Raw genomic sequence first — 12,528 nt, 5'->3', positions numbered from 1 at the left:
TGATATTTAGTAGCCTTTTTGAGCAAACTCCTACAGTCACATAACTTAATAAAAATCTGAGCTTCCATTCACTAGTTTTTCTTAGAAGTTTCTCTGCAGATGCAAAGAACCACCTGAAAAGATGAATTAAATTCCTGCAGGCTTGTAACCTAAAAAGTTAATAAAAAGTTCCTAAAATTAATTATTGTTTTTTTAAGCTGCGTTATTTTTAGGATATTTTAATTATTTTTGGAGCCCTCTTCCAACACTGCTGGCAGTGTTATTATCATATATACTTGTTCCTTGCCAGCCTTCTGGAATCAGCCCTTTATGAAATTAGACTGACTAAAACTAATTTTTCTTGTCTGTGCAGTTTCAATCATGGTTTGTCCATACAAATATTTCACCAATATCTACATTTTTCTGGATGACTTATTCTGCCAGGCACAAATACATTCTAGCTTCCCTTCCCAAAAATTCACCTTTACTAGGTTTCCCTGGGGAAACACTGCATGGGATTTAAATCAGGGTAAGCACATCTCTTTATGTAACCCTGTTGGCAATTTTTGTTTATTGTACATCTGATTATGATCTATGATGTACTGTTGCAGATCATAAAACAATAAAGGACACTTTAACAAATCAGTTCTTTAGCCAATCAAACTATGCCAAGGAGGATTCCACAGTTTTTTAGTAACATTGCCCTTTATATTCTTTATCAAGTTTAAGAAAAAGTCCAATGGCATAAATTCCTTTTCTTTTGTGTATCGTACTCCTTCTTCCTCTGCCTTTGGAAATGGTTGAAGTGTAGGTGACAAAGAACTCTACAGAGACAATGTACTAAGATTGACTGAAAGCAAAACCAAGAGAAACAATTTTTTTGTTCATTGTGTTTGATACTATGTGACATAATTTTATTTAGTTTCCCTCTAATTGGCTTCATGCTTCTTACTTTTCTTCTGGGTGTATATAAAAGTAAGCTTCATTAAAAAATGAAGTCGATAAAAAGAAACTTCTGAAGACATTGCATTTAGTAAAAAAACCCTACAAAATGCAAAACCTAACAGGAATGCATGTTCTAATTTGAACTAGCTAAAGGCATATCTACATGCTCAACTGCCTAATGTTGTGCAGTAGCTGTGCCCATACTCAAAATAAATTCATGACTTGCAGTCTAAGAATATCCAGAGATGAATTCTTAACAGCTATATGTAGATATGCAGAGAGATTTATTCAAAGAAATCCATTACAATATTCAACTTCCTTTTACCTTGTTTGTGGGGGGACCTCTCATCATGTACTTTCTGATCACTTGGGGACAGTATTTCACTAAATAAAGCTCATGTAGATACTCTGTTTTGCATATACAGCACACATCCACTGTACTAGGACAGGCACCATGACAGTGCCATTGTTATATTTTGGGAGAATATTTGGACATGAAGGTGTGTGGAATACCACATTAAAGTGTCCTACTTCCCTCCTGCTTCGTGAAGTCTAAACTGGAGGATGTGGCGTGTGTGTGCATAGGGAGATTATCAGTGTCTTAGAGTCCATCCTGGCCCTACACTTGTTTTGCACATGATTTTATGGCTATGCCTGACATTATTTCTCTACTGCTCTTGACTGTCTTGTGACTTACTGTCATTTGAACAGCTGCCCTTGGTGCAGTGAGTTGGGTGGGTCAGTATGGAAGTGTCTTTACTGATCTAACCTCCAGAGTGGGGAGGTTATTAGGCTGGTATATTTAATAATCACAGAACTCACACTTGGCTGTCCTTAACAAAATCCTGAGATTTTGCAAAGGACAAAGATAATCTAAAAAAAAGGAGAGAGAGATCAAAATAGCAAGCAAAAACAGGTTTAGAAGCATACATGCTCCTAAAGGTCTCTGCTGTGCTTTTCCTTAAAATATATTTCCAGAAAAACTGGTGTGAAGGTTGCTACACTAGCTGAGAGAACACATTTTCCTTTGTCCCTTAAAGTGCTCTGGTTGTCTAAAATGTATCAATTTGCATGGCTTTTTTGGTTCCTTGATTACAGTGGTGTACAATGCAATTAACATCTCCAAAAGCACAGAATGAATCTCCTTGAGATGAATGTAAATACCATTGAAATAGAAATCTAAATTCAAGCTATTCTAATCACCACACACAGTGCAATTAGTAAAGAGAGAAAGAACTTATTAGCCCATTTAGAATTATGAAACCTGTTATAACACACCCTTAGCAATACCTTTTACCTAAAATTAGATTTATCAGAGTAGCATTTACTGGCAAACTTGATTCCTTTTTGTTGTTACAGTGTGTATCACAGATGGCTGATTTATAGACATTCAAATAGCTGACTGTATTTCACATTTTCAATACCAATGATTTTTAAAATAAGATCTTGATGCAGGGAGCAAAAACTGAAGAAAGATTTAGAACAGCAAGAATAATACATTCACAGAATGATTTGCATATATATATAATATATACATGCAGACACATACAACATAAATGCTTTGCATTTTAGAACTGTGAAAACTGGCTAAAACATCAATTAATAAAAGTCCACATCATATCTCTGAAGTAGACATTGTTATTGCACTCACATAAATAACAGGAAAGAGCTTATCAAATGTAAATGGGTGGTTCTTAATGTTTTTATTATTGAGACATACAGTTTAAAGTGTTTACTGTGCAGCATAAAAGTATGTGCCTATAGGCAATTTCTGAAAGCATGCATTCTACTTACAATAATAAAATATTACATCCTTTATTTTGTTACTGGAAACTGCCTGATATGGAGAAGAGCATTTTAAAGACTTCTAATACCTCTTATTTGATAATGACAGTTAACTTTCTTCTAAGTTTAGATTGTGCATTCTTTTGAATCTTTCACTTGAATCGTGTTTGAATTTAGCAAGACAGATTTGTCTGTTCGGCAGCTCCATTTTCTGTAAAAACTGCAAGAATATTGTGATATAAATTAGCGCTACAATTTCTTCTATCATTTGTTTGTCATTTAGCCAGTTATTGAAAAATGTTTCCAACTTTAAGAACAACTACTGTCCCCATAAAATTTATGTAAAAACAAGATGATGGATTTTACTTGACAGAAGTCACTGACTGAGAAACCTCTGTGGACTGCAGTAAAAGAAGAACTCTGAAAGGTGTGACAAAGATGACTATTCACACTAGTTTGTGCTAGCAGCTTCTCAAGTGGACCAGGAACAAACAAACAAACAAAAAGTGACCAAAAAAAAAAAAAACCCCAAAAAAACCCCATGTAATAAAAATCCCAAACTGCCTAGAAAAGACAATTTTATTAGTATGTGGTCCAAAGTAATCTAGTGTTATACAGGAAGACACCTCAGCAATGGGATGCCTTTATTATCTGCTTCTAATTTGTGATGTCATTTTGATATAAAATTAATATAAGCTATATTTTAAAAAGTGAAGAGGGGCAAAAAGTCACATATGAAAGCAGAAACAGGGGTTAAGACTTTTTAAAATGACCATATTTCTTTTAATTTCATCACCTCAGGTAAGAAGTCAAGTATGTGCAGCCACCATATGCAAGTTGAACAGCACCTGCACATTGCCTCAGTTCTTATTGAATTCTTTACTGCAGATGTCCAAACATGTGAGTAACAGTGCCAGGAATATGGGTTTTCTCAAACTTCACGACCACTTGGAAGGCAACAGGTATTCTTTGTAAGTTTTGGTTGTCTTCCCTAGAACCACCAACTTCAAACACCACTGAGCAGCTACAAGGGGCACAGCCAGATGCTCCCTGAGTTTATGAATGACAGACTGACAAGAATACGTTCCCATAATGTCCACTGTTTCACTTCCAGATGAGAGGAGAGGTGGTGATCAGTAATTTGAATAGTTTTTTTGTCCATGCCCATCACAAATAACACTGCTTGGAGTCCTGCAGGAGTCCTGCAGTTCCTAAGCAGGAACGTGCGGGAGCTTGGTGCTAGTTTTGCCATCAGTAAAATTAGGATGTTAATATTTTGCAATAGCACCATTTTATAATGATGGAACAATCAGTTCTTGAAATGTTTTTAAAAGAGGTAAATAGGCTATAAAAGTATTCATTGCTGTTACTAAACAAGCACTCTGAAGTGAGCAACTTCCACACACATATGTCAAAAACATTTAGCAACAACTTATCTATGGGAGCTGGAAGAATATAATTCATAAAAAAGACATAGAAATATGACAGCTAACTAAGAGAGACTATAAAAAGCTGTTTTACTTTGTGAAGAACCACAAGCCAGCAGTGATAAAAAGGATCTTTTAAGTTGTCAAGAAAGGCCAGAAATGTATTGCAGGGAAAGAAGAACCATCCTGGAAATGGTTCAAAAAAGAGAATGTGGAATCTCCCACCTGTGAAGGGACAAACAAAGCAAAGCAAACAGTGGGAAAAATGAGAGCTGACATGTGTGTCATATATGAAGAAGACAGAATGGATAACAAGAACTGACATGTGGGGAGATGCCTTTGTCAAATTGCCAGAAGTTCCAGAACAGGTGACACCTTGCTGAAGGCAAAGGAGGTTGGGAAAGATGAATGCACCATGCCATCTTTCAAAGGTCAAGGCTTTGCAACGCCATTGATGAAACACTGCCACAGCAGCCACACAATCTAGGCAGGGAAAGAAGGCTTTCATTCCTTCCTGAAACACAAAAATTGAAGGGAAATCTAATAATTAGCCTATTACAGGATAGTCAATCATTTAACTACTGAAAATCAGGGGAGACATATTCTATTCTCATTCCACTTGAGAAATCCTGTTGCCTTTATTGGCAGAATTTGTGCCACTGATGGGAAATCTCTCATTCTGACTTCAAGAGCAGTTGTTCTCTGGCGGCCTGATTCATTAAGTTAATGGGACACTTTCTCTTGAGTCCTCTGAGAATAAGATCTATGCACTGATAAATCTCAGTAGTTTCAGAAGTTCATCTAATCAAAGGTGATCTGAATGTCTTCCATCCAATTACTGCACCAAAGAGAACCAGTTTCCTAATACTTCCAGATACTGCTTTTTCAGCTGGGCCCATCAAGCCAGGAAAACCAGTTCCTTCCACTTCACTGTACACCTGTATCCTTGCCTATAGCTCCTGACAACCCAGAGAGAAAAAGGGCTGGATGGGGGGGGGATGGGGAAGAGTGGAACAGACTCTGTTATGCCAGCATAAAGAAGTGAGCTTTGGAGTTTATGAAAGATTCAGAATTTGATGTCTTTTTGTTTAAATTGCTACAATCATTCTCAGATTTTGAACCACGAAGTTCAAATCCCTTTCTGTGAAAATTCCGTATTTTCTTCTCTTCCATGGCATCTTTGTCGCAGACACAGGTCCAGTGCTTCCTTGTCCTATCCTTCATGCCCACTTGTTTTTCCTAAATAACTAATATATGGAGCAGTTTCTTCTGTTTGTTAGTTTTCTTCCATTATCAGGGGTGCTGTGTCTTTTGTGCACTTATACTACCCATGACTGCCAGATTTAGACAGCTACACATATCTGAGGCACCCTCTTTTGATTGCAAAAATGTCAAAGTGATCTTTGCTTCTAATACACAATAATTCATTGTCCTTACAGTCCAAACTATGACCAAGACACTACATTTTGCTATGTCTTTTATGACGTTTAATGTACTCACATGATATTCAGGAAAGGTCTTGCAATAAAAGCAGTAATCCCCATTTCGCCAGTGGAAATTCAATGAGGCAAACCCACCTGCTTTGTACTTCCCTAGCCCTGGTGATTAGATCATATTATGTTAACGGCAGTGTAGGGGAGAATAGGTTATCTGAAACTGATATATAAGCAGTCTCACTGTTTGTAGGAACTCAATGCAGACTTCATGGTTCCTTGTCATGCTGCTTTGGATTGCTTGTCTTTATCGGCAGCACTGGGCAGATTTTCTCAAGAGGCGCTGGAAATTAGGCAGTGCACATTGGAAACTAGTGCTGCACAAAAAACAAAGGGAAGGTGCTTCGCTCGTCAAATGTGGCTGTTCTGATTGCAAAGTGTTGGTGGGGGTGAAGAAGGCTGTACAAAAGATGGGATCAAAAGCCATCATACTGCACTGGTCTCCTTCGGCACTGACTGAGGGCTAGCCTTTCCCATTTCAGTGCACCTGATGGAGGTGAGAGATGGAACAGCCCAACTAGTCTCGGTTACAATGGGTGACCTCACTGAGGTCATGTGCTTGGTCTGAGTAACTGTCAATGTGTTAACAAGACCTGCATTTAAAGGAAGAGAGAACAAAAGAGGTAAATAGCCAAAATTTTTCTGCCTATACTATCCACTCTTACTGGGGACCAACTAGAGCAAATGTTCCTAATTCCATCAAGGGCATTTCTTCCGTTTAATGAGCACATAGGAAAGAGAGACATTGTTCAAGTACAAGGGTTCAGTTTGCAGCAAGCCACAAATCACATTTCATTTATCAGGCCTACAGATGACAGGATATCATCAAATCCCTGGAGAGTCATATTCATTAAAAAGAAATCTTAAGTAATTACAACAATTAATTGACTTGAAACAGTTTCGGGTGGAGAAGGTTTACATAATTCATTTGCCAGACAAAACAAGCCTTATGAAGTCAGGGCAACATATTATTTAGAAGCATCCTCCCCTTCCTGTCATCTTGAAAAGCACAGGATAACACCAAACACCTGGAGACATCTGAAATGGGCAAACAAATAAACATAAAACAGGAAAAGAACCTGAACTTTTATAACTTTATCAAAGGGATAAGCACTGACTTGCTCTGATCATTACTTAGAAACCTGAGAGTAAAACATTCTCCCATTTCTCCTTGTTTATTCTAAATAGGCAGAGGATTTCAAAGGATTAATTATGTAATAATAAAATTTGAAAACCAGTAAATCACTTCACACAGCCTCTGTACAATGCAAACATCATGTGTGTCTAGTTGCAAATTTATCCTGAAGTTTCCTCCTGGTTGTAAAATGTGCAGACTTATTTTGTTGCTTCCTGTTGACTGATTCTGAATTTCTAGATATCAGAATGCCATTCTCATGCCCATATTATGAATAAAAAGAAATATTCCTCAGATGAAACCTATTATGCTATCCAGTATTTTCTTGTATTCCCTAACCTGCCTGTTTCCCAGTTTTACTTCTTGTGTTATATTCCTTTTACACAGAGACAGAGGTTTTTCTGTTCCATGTGTGTTTAGTCTCTAATACAGTATGGTATTAATCCATGAGTAGGACTTCTAGGTGTTACAGTAAACAGGTATAACACTGAGATTTCCACAGTAACTCCAACTTCTTGAGCTGAAAGAAGTTCTCTAAGCGTCTCTGCATATACATATCAATATCTTTGGGGAAATAAAGGAAAAGAATAGTCATGGTTCACAAAACCTATTTGCCAGAATAACAGTCACAGAAAAGCAAGTGCCAGAAATAGTCTGGGATGTTTATGAAAGCGTTTACATTCAATATGTAGGTATACAATTCATTTATCATATAGCTTCACTTCAAGAATAAGGCAAATATTATTATAAGACTTAAAAACTAGTTTCCTACACCATTAACTAAGAAAAAATCTGCAACTCTACCTAAAAATAAGGAAATGCTTGATTAAAATGATTAGTGATATACAGTGGCAGTGAGCAGGTTGACAAAAATCAATGCCCATACTTAACAAGGAACAATGCCATTTTTTTTAAAAACTTGACAGTTAAAGATCATTTCTCTTCATGAGTTTCTGGCCTCTACTATCTGCCTGCTGTGTCCTGTCACTAACAAAGATCCTTGTCTCATTTCAAAGCTTACCCCATGATGAAAAAATTAATCCTTCTGGTAATGCTATACAGTGGGAGAATAAATCATATGAGAATTTCCCATGTTTTCTGGCTATCTATAATTTCAGAATATTAATTTCAGATATATTCTGTCTAATTTCCAGATATTCTCATTACTTTTCAAGTAATCATTGCCTTCCTTTGAAGAGTTTGATCTGCCTGCCATGGTGGAAAGACCCACACATTTATGAGTTTTAATATGGCATGTTTTCCAAATGTACAAACATGTAATCCTAAAACCCCTCTCTTATGTGAATTGCATTCTTCTGATAAAATGCAAGGAGTGAAAATAATTTCGTTTTTCTTAACTTGTTAATCAAGTCTATATCCATCAAAATAAGGTAGCATAGGAGGGTTACATTTGCCTCAAATTTCTGTATGTTTTGGAGGTTTAATTTGCAATTCACAAAGACTGAGTATGACTTTGGTTTTACTCATACAACCAAAGGAGGGTTTTCTATACAAGCATTGTGTTTTCCTCTGATTCTGACCATGGCAAGCAGCATAAAAAAAGAACAGAACATATCAAAGCACTGTACATGTTATTTCATAAAAGGCTGAGGCAACCAACCCATCACAAATAAGACATCATGACTGCAGCAATGATTAATGAGATGCTAAGTGCAAGTAGAAAACAGTATTTTCTGCCTAAGCATACAATCAGAACATTCTGCAAATTTTTTCAGTAGTGCACACAGTTCATATGTGCTGGAGCCTACATAGCAGAAGAGATGCATTTAAGTAGCACAGATAATCCACATACTAAGTTTCAGAACATTACAGATGTAGACAATCTAAAAAGAAATCCTACTACACTGTTGATTAGGAAAGCAAGCAAAGTAAAAACCTTACCAACATGAGAAAACCAAGGCCCTATATTTTGCTAAACCACCACGCTGAACTTGATGGCTGATTGCAGATCATGACCAGAGCTGGGGTTGATTCCTGCCAGAGCTCCTACCAAGGCAGGTCCCACTGAGAACATCAAGATACATCTCAGCACAGGCCATGCCCTGGTAGATCCTGAGCTTTTGCCTGCCAGAACCTACTTTAAAAAAGAAACTCTGCCCTATGCCCTTAAACTGTCTCATCTTTAGAGTCTAAATCCAGATACCCTTTGGAGGGAGAAAAGGCTCAGTCCTTGTGTCTCCCACTGACCCTCAGGCCTGGGGCTGTGCTCCTGCTGTGACTCCAAGAGACACTCCCAAGACAGACACTCACCTAAGGGGGCTGCTCATTCCTCACAGCCCCCGGGAGCCAGCTCTCCCCTCGGGCACCTGCGGGGAGCAGGAGTGTGGCTCAGGGAGATGTGACTGCACCTGGGACATTGTCTCTTGCAGGTTTATTTTCCCAAGGCAGCCTCAGCACCCACGGCACTACCCTGCACATCATGCCTGCGCTGTCCAGGCCATGACACCGCAGCTCTAAGGGGACTGTGATGGAGACCGAGTCCTGCCTGCACTGGTGCCAAAAGCAGGGAACCACAGGACTGCACAACCCTCCTGCCACAACATTTTTTGCCTTTTCTTGTTAAGAAAGAATTTCCCAGGGTGGGTTTAAGCCCCAAGCTCCCAGATACTTTCGCCTCTTGCCCTGTCCTTGTTCCTCAGAGAGCTGCCTCTCGCTGTTGCCGGCTCCTCTGCAGGCCTCCACCGCTGGTATTGACAAGGTTCATGGCAGCAGCCAGGATTTGGGCTGGCCTAGGTGGTGGGACAGGGCTCTTCCTCACAGCCGCCACCATGCCCTGCCCCTCACAAATGGGCACGGGAAGCTGGGCAGGCTGCAGCTCTCTGACGGAAGGAGCTTCTTCCCACTGCCTCGCAGCTCCCACACTCACAACCACACGGGCCTGTTATACATTTCCTTGTGAACTTGAGAAATATTTGTGAGTGTGGCTGCGAGGAAAAGAATGGACTAACTGTCCCTTTATTACAGTCTTAGTTTATTCAAATTCCTGTTGTTTTTTTTTTTCTTCCCTCTCAAATCCCTCTCCAAAGACCATGAGGTAGAAAGATCATTATTAAAGAATTATACTGTTTTTTTATATGCACTTTACTTTGTTTTAGAAAATAAGGAGGCAGTGTCCTAACTGGTGTGATCCAGTCTCTTCAGTCACACTGATGCAGATCAAATGAAATCCAGGGTAGCAAAAGCCTTTGCTTTGTCTAATTGGTTTTTGCTGAGCAATGCTTCTGGTAAGTGTTTATCTACACTGTCTGTGAAAGGGATAAAATGCATTTTGTGTCTGTATAATTGCATTCATCAGGTACTGTTTGACCTCAGGAGACAGTCCCTCTGTAGCCTTCCCTACTTCTTTTTCTTCTCAATTCTTTCAATTTTTGAGTACGACATTCACAAATTGAAATGAAGGAAACCAGAACACCACTTCTTTGGAGGCTTCAATTCTAAAACAAAACAAAAGAGAAAAAAGGCTTGGAACAGAAAATATCTTTATTTTTGCAGAGAAAACTCAAGGTCAGCAGCCAGTTCAGAAGATTTGTGGAAAAACACAGCAGTTCTAGTGACTGTGGGCTCAGTCAGTTCCACTGACTGTGGGTTCAGAAGCAGTTTAACTCCCATTGAAAGGGTGTGGGACAAATTCCTCCCTTGTTGAGGAGACAAAGAGGTTTAAGAAATGTATCTAAGTCAAAGAACACAGAAAATCAAAGTAATACAAAAAGAGGAAAAGAACTGCTTGGTGTAATTCACCTTTCCCAAGCACATTACCCTGACAGAAGGGGCAGCTTTTCAAGTGGTGTAAATCATTGTCACTCTCTTGACCTCAGTAAAGTTGCTCTGTCAGGGGATATGACCCTCTTGGTAGTTCTTCTCAAAGCACAACAATAATAACTGAAAATGTAGAAAATTACCTAGAGTTTTTCTACCTAGAATATTGTGCTTCATAAATCCAAAATCCACAGAACTCAATAGGAGATTTTAATTGAATCTATCAGTTTTGGATTGCCGTGGTCAAACTAAGCATGAGTCTACAGCCATGTTACAAACCCTAAAAAAAATGGTGTTTGCAATGGAATTGCTGACAGATCCTTAACCATAGTGGTGCTAGCGGGAGTCACTATAATATTGTAAATAAGGTGGATAGGCTCTTCTTATCTCATTTCACAGCTGAGCAGTGTATTGCCAGATAAATCAAATCAGGGTAAACGGTTTCATCTAATAAACTGGGTCAACATATAATGTATTTTTCAGGTTTGCACTTTCATTGATTCTCATTTGATTTAAGAAGAGATATTTCAGTTTGTGTTTACAACATTTTAAAATACCTCCTTTGCCCCTTCTCTAGAGAACAAGCAAGCAAGAGAGAGACTATGCAAGCTGGTAGCATCACAATAATGTCAAGTTTTCTGTTTTCTGTAAGTTCTACTTTCCATTTTTATGCATCTGGGAGAGAGTGGGGGCAGGGAATGAGGGAGTTACTATCTCATATCTGCATTTTCTCAATAATGTTTTAGTGATGTTTGCTAATGTATCATTCATTAACCATCAGCCACTACAAAAAACATAATCTATCTCACAAAGTGGACATTATTATCGCATTAAATCATTTCACAATATACCTGAACGGTTCCACATGAGGGGCCTGGCCTGACTGAGCTCAAATGCCTTGGGGGCAAACTCTTCAGTAGTAATGAGATACGAGGTCTGTCTGTGATGAATATGATATTACTCGTGTCAGTGGCTGTGGACTGCACCCAGAATATTTCTTCTTACAGGTTTTTTTTTTCCCTATTGGAAAGGAACTCAGGCAAAGCACTATTAACCCAGTAAATGAAGCTCTAAAGATCACAGAGTGTGCCCATTAGTCGACAAGATTGTGACTAATCCAATTTTTCTTGCAGGGAGCAATTCTAATGCTTCTGTAACATCTGGGGATGGCAGGGCCTGCATTACTGATGAAGCTGGATATTTTTTCTTCTACCTTTTTCTTCACTGAAGAACAATTATTGCACTTACTTATTTCACTGCTTCTTCCCCCTCCCCCACATTTTTCCCCTGACTACTTCTGCCCTCATGACCTCTTTGAAGATGGTTAAAATAATATTCCAGGCTGACAGAAGAACCAGAAAGGGTGACTGTGAATGAGGCTAAAAAAGATATGCCTTGTGTTTATTGGATTGTGGACAGAAAATGTGCTGGTTCAATGCAGAAAAAAAAGAATTAGGTTCCCTCAAAACAAGAAGAAAAAGGACCTAGAACACTTTGTTATCAGTCACCACTAATGGCATGCTGCCTTAAATTGTCCCAGAGTTGAAAGAGAATGTCATCTTGCTTCTACTTACTCTGGTAAAAGCATTGACAATTATTCTTTGTGTGACAGATTAAACATCAGGAACAGTAAAATCCTGCTTTTCTGATTTATTTATTGCCAATTATGGAATTTTATTCTAATATAAAGTGCCACTGAGGACAGACTGGGGCAATTTCATTTAGATATAACCTCAAAAAACGTTTTACAATAGTAAAAAATTACCTAATTCTGTTGGCTGACACATGTATATTTTACAGGTTGATTTTTCTGTGTTCAGAAGCAAATTTTATGTTTGCCTGTTCAAAGATGTAAAAGATGCTAAATACCAAAAGAGTTCTGTTCTTATGGGTAGGGAACAATGCATTAAATTAGAGGAAGAATGGATTAATGAAGTTTATTAAATGAAGTTTACTGTAACTTCATTTGCAGAGTTGCAACATGGGA

Source organism: Corvus brachyrhynchos, unplaced genomic scaffold, assembly GCF_000691975.1.
Source record: "Corvus brachyrhynchos isolate BGI_N302 unplaced genomic scaffold, ASM69197v1 scaffold100, whole genome shotgun sequence".
NCBI classification, from domain to species: Eukaryota; Metazoa; Chordata; class Aves; order Passeriformes; family Corvidae; genus Corvus; species Corvus brachyrhynchos.
Note: the sequence above shows the minus strand (reverse complement) of the source record.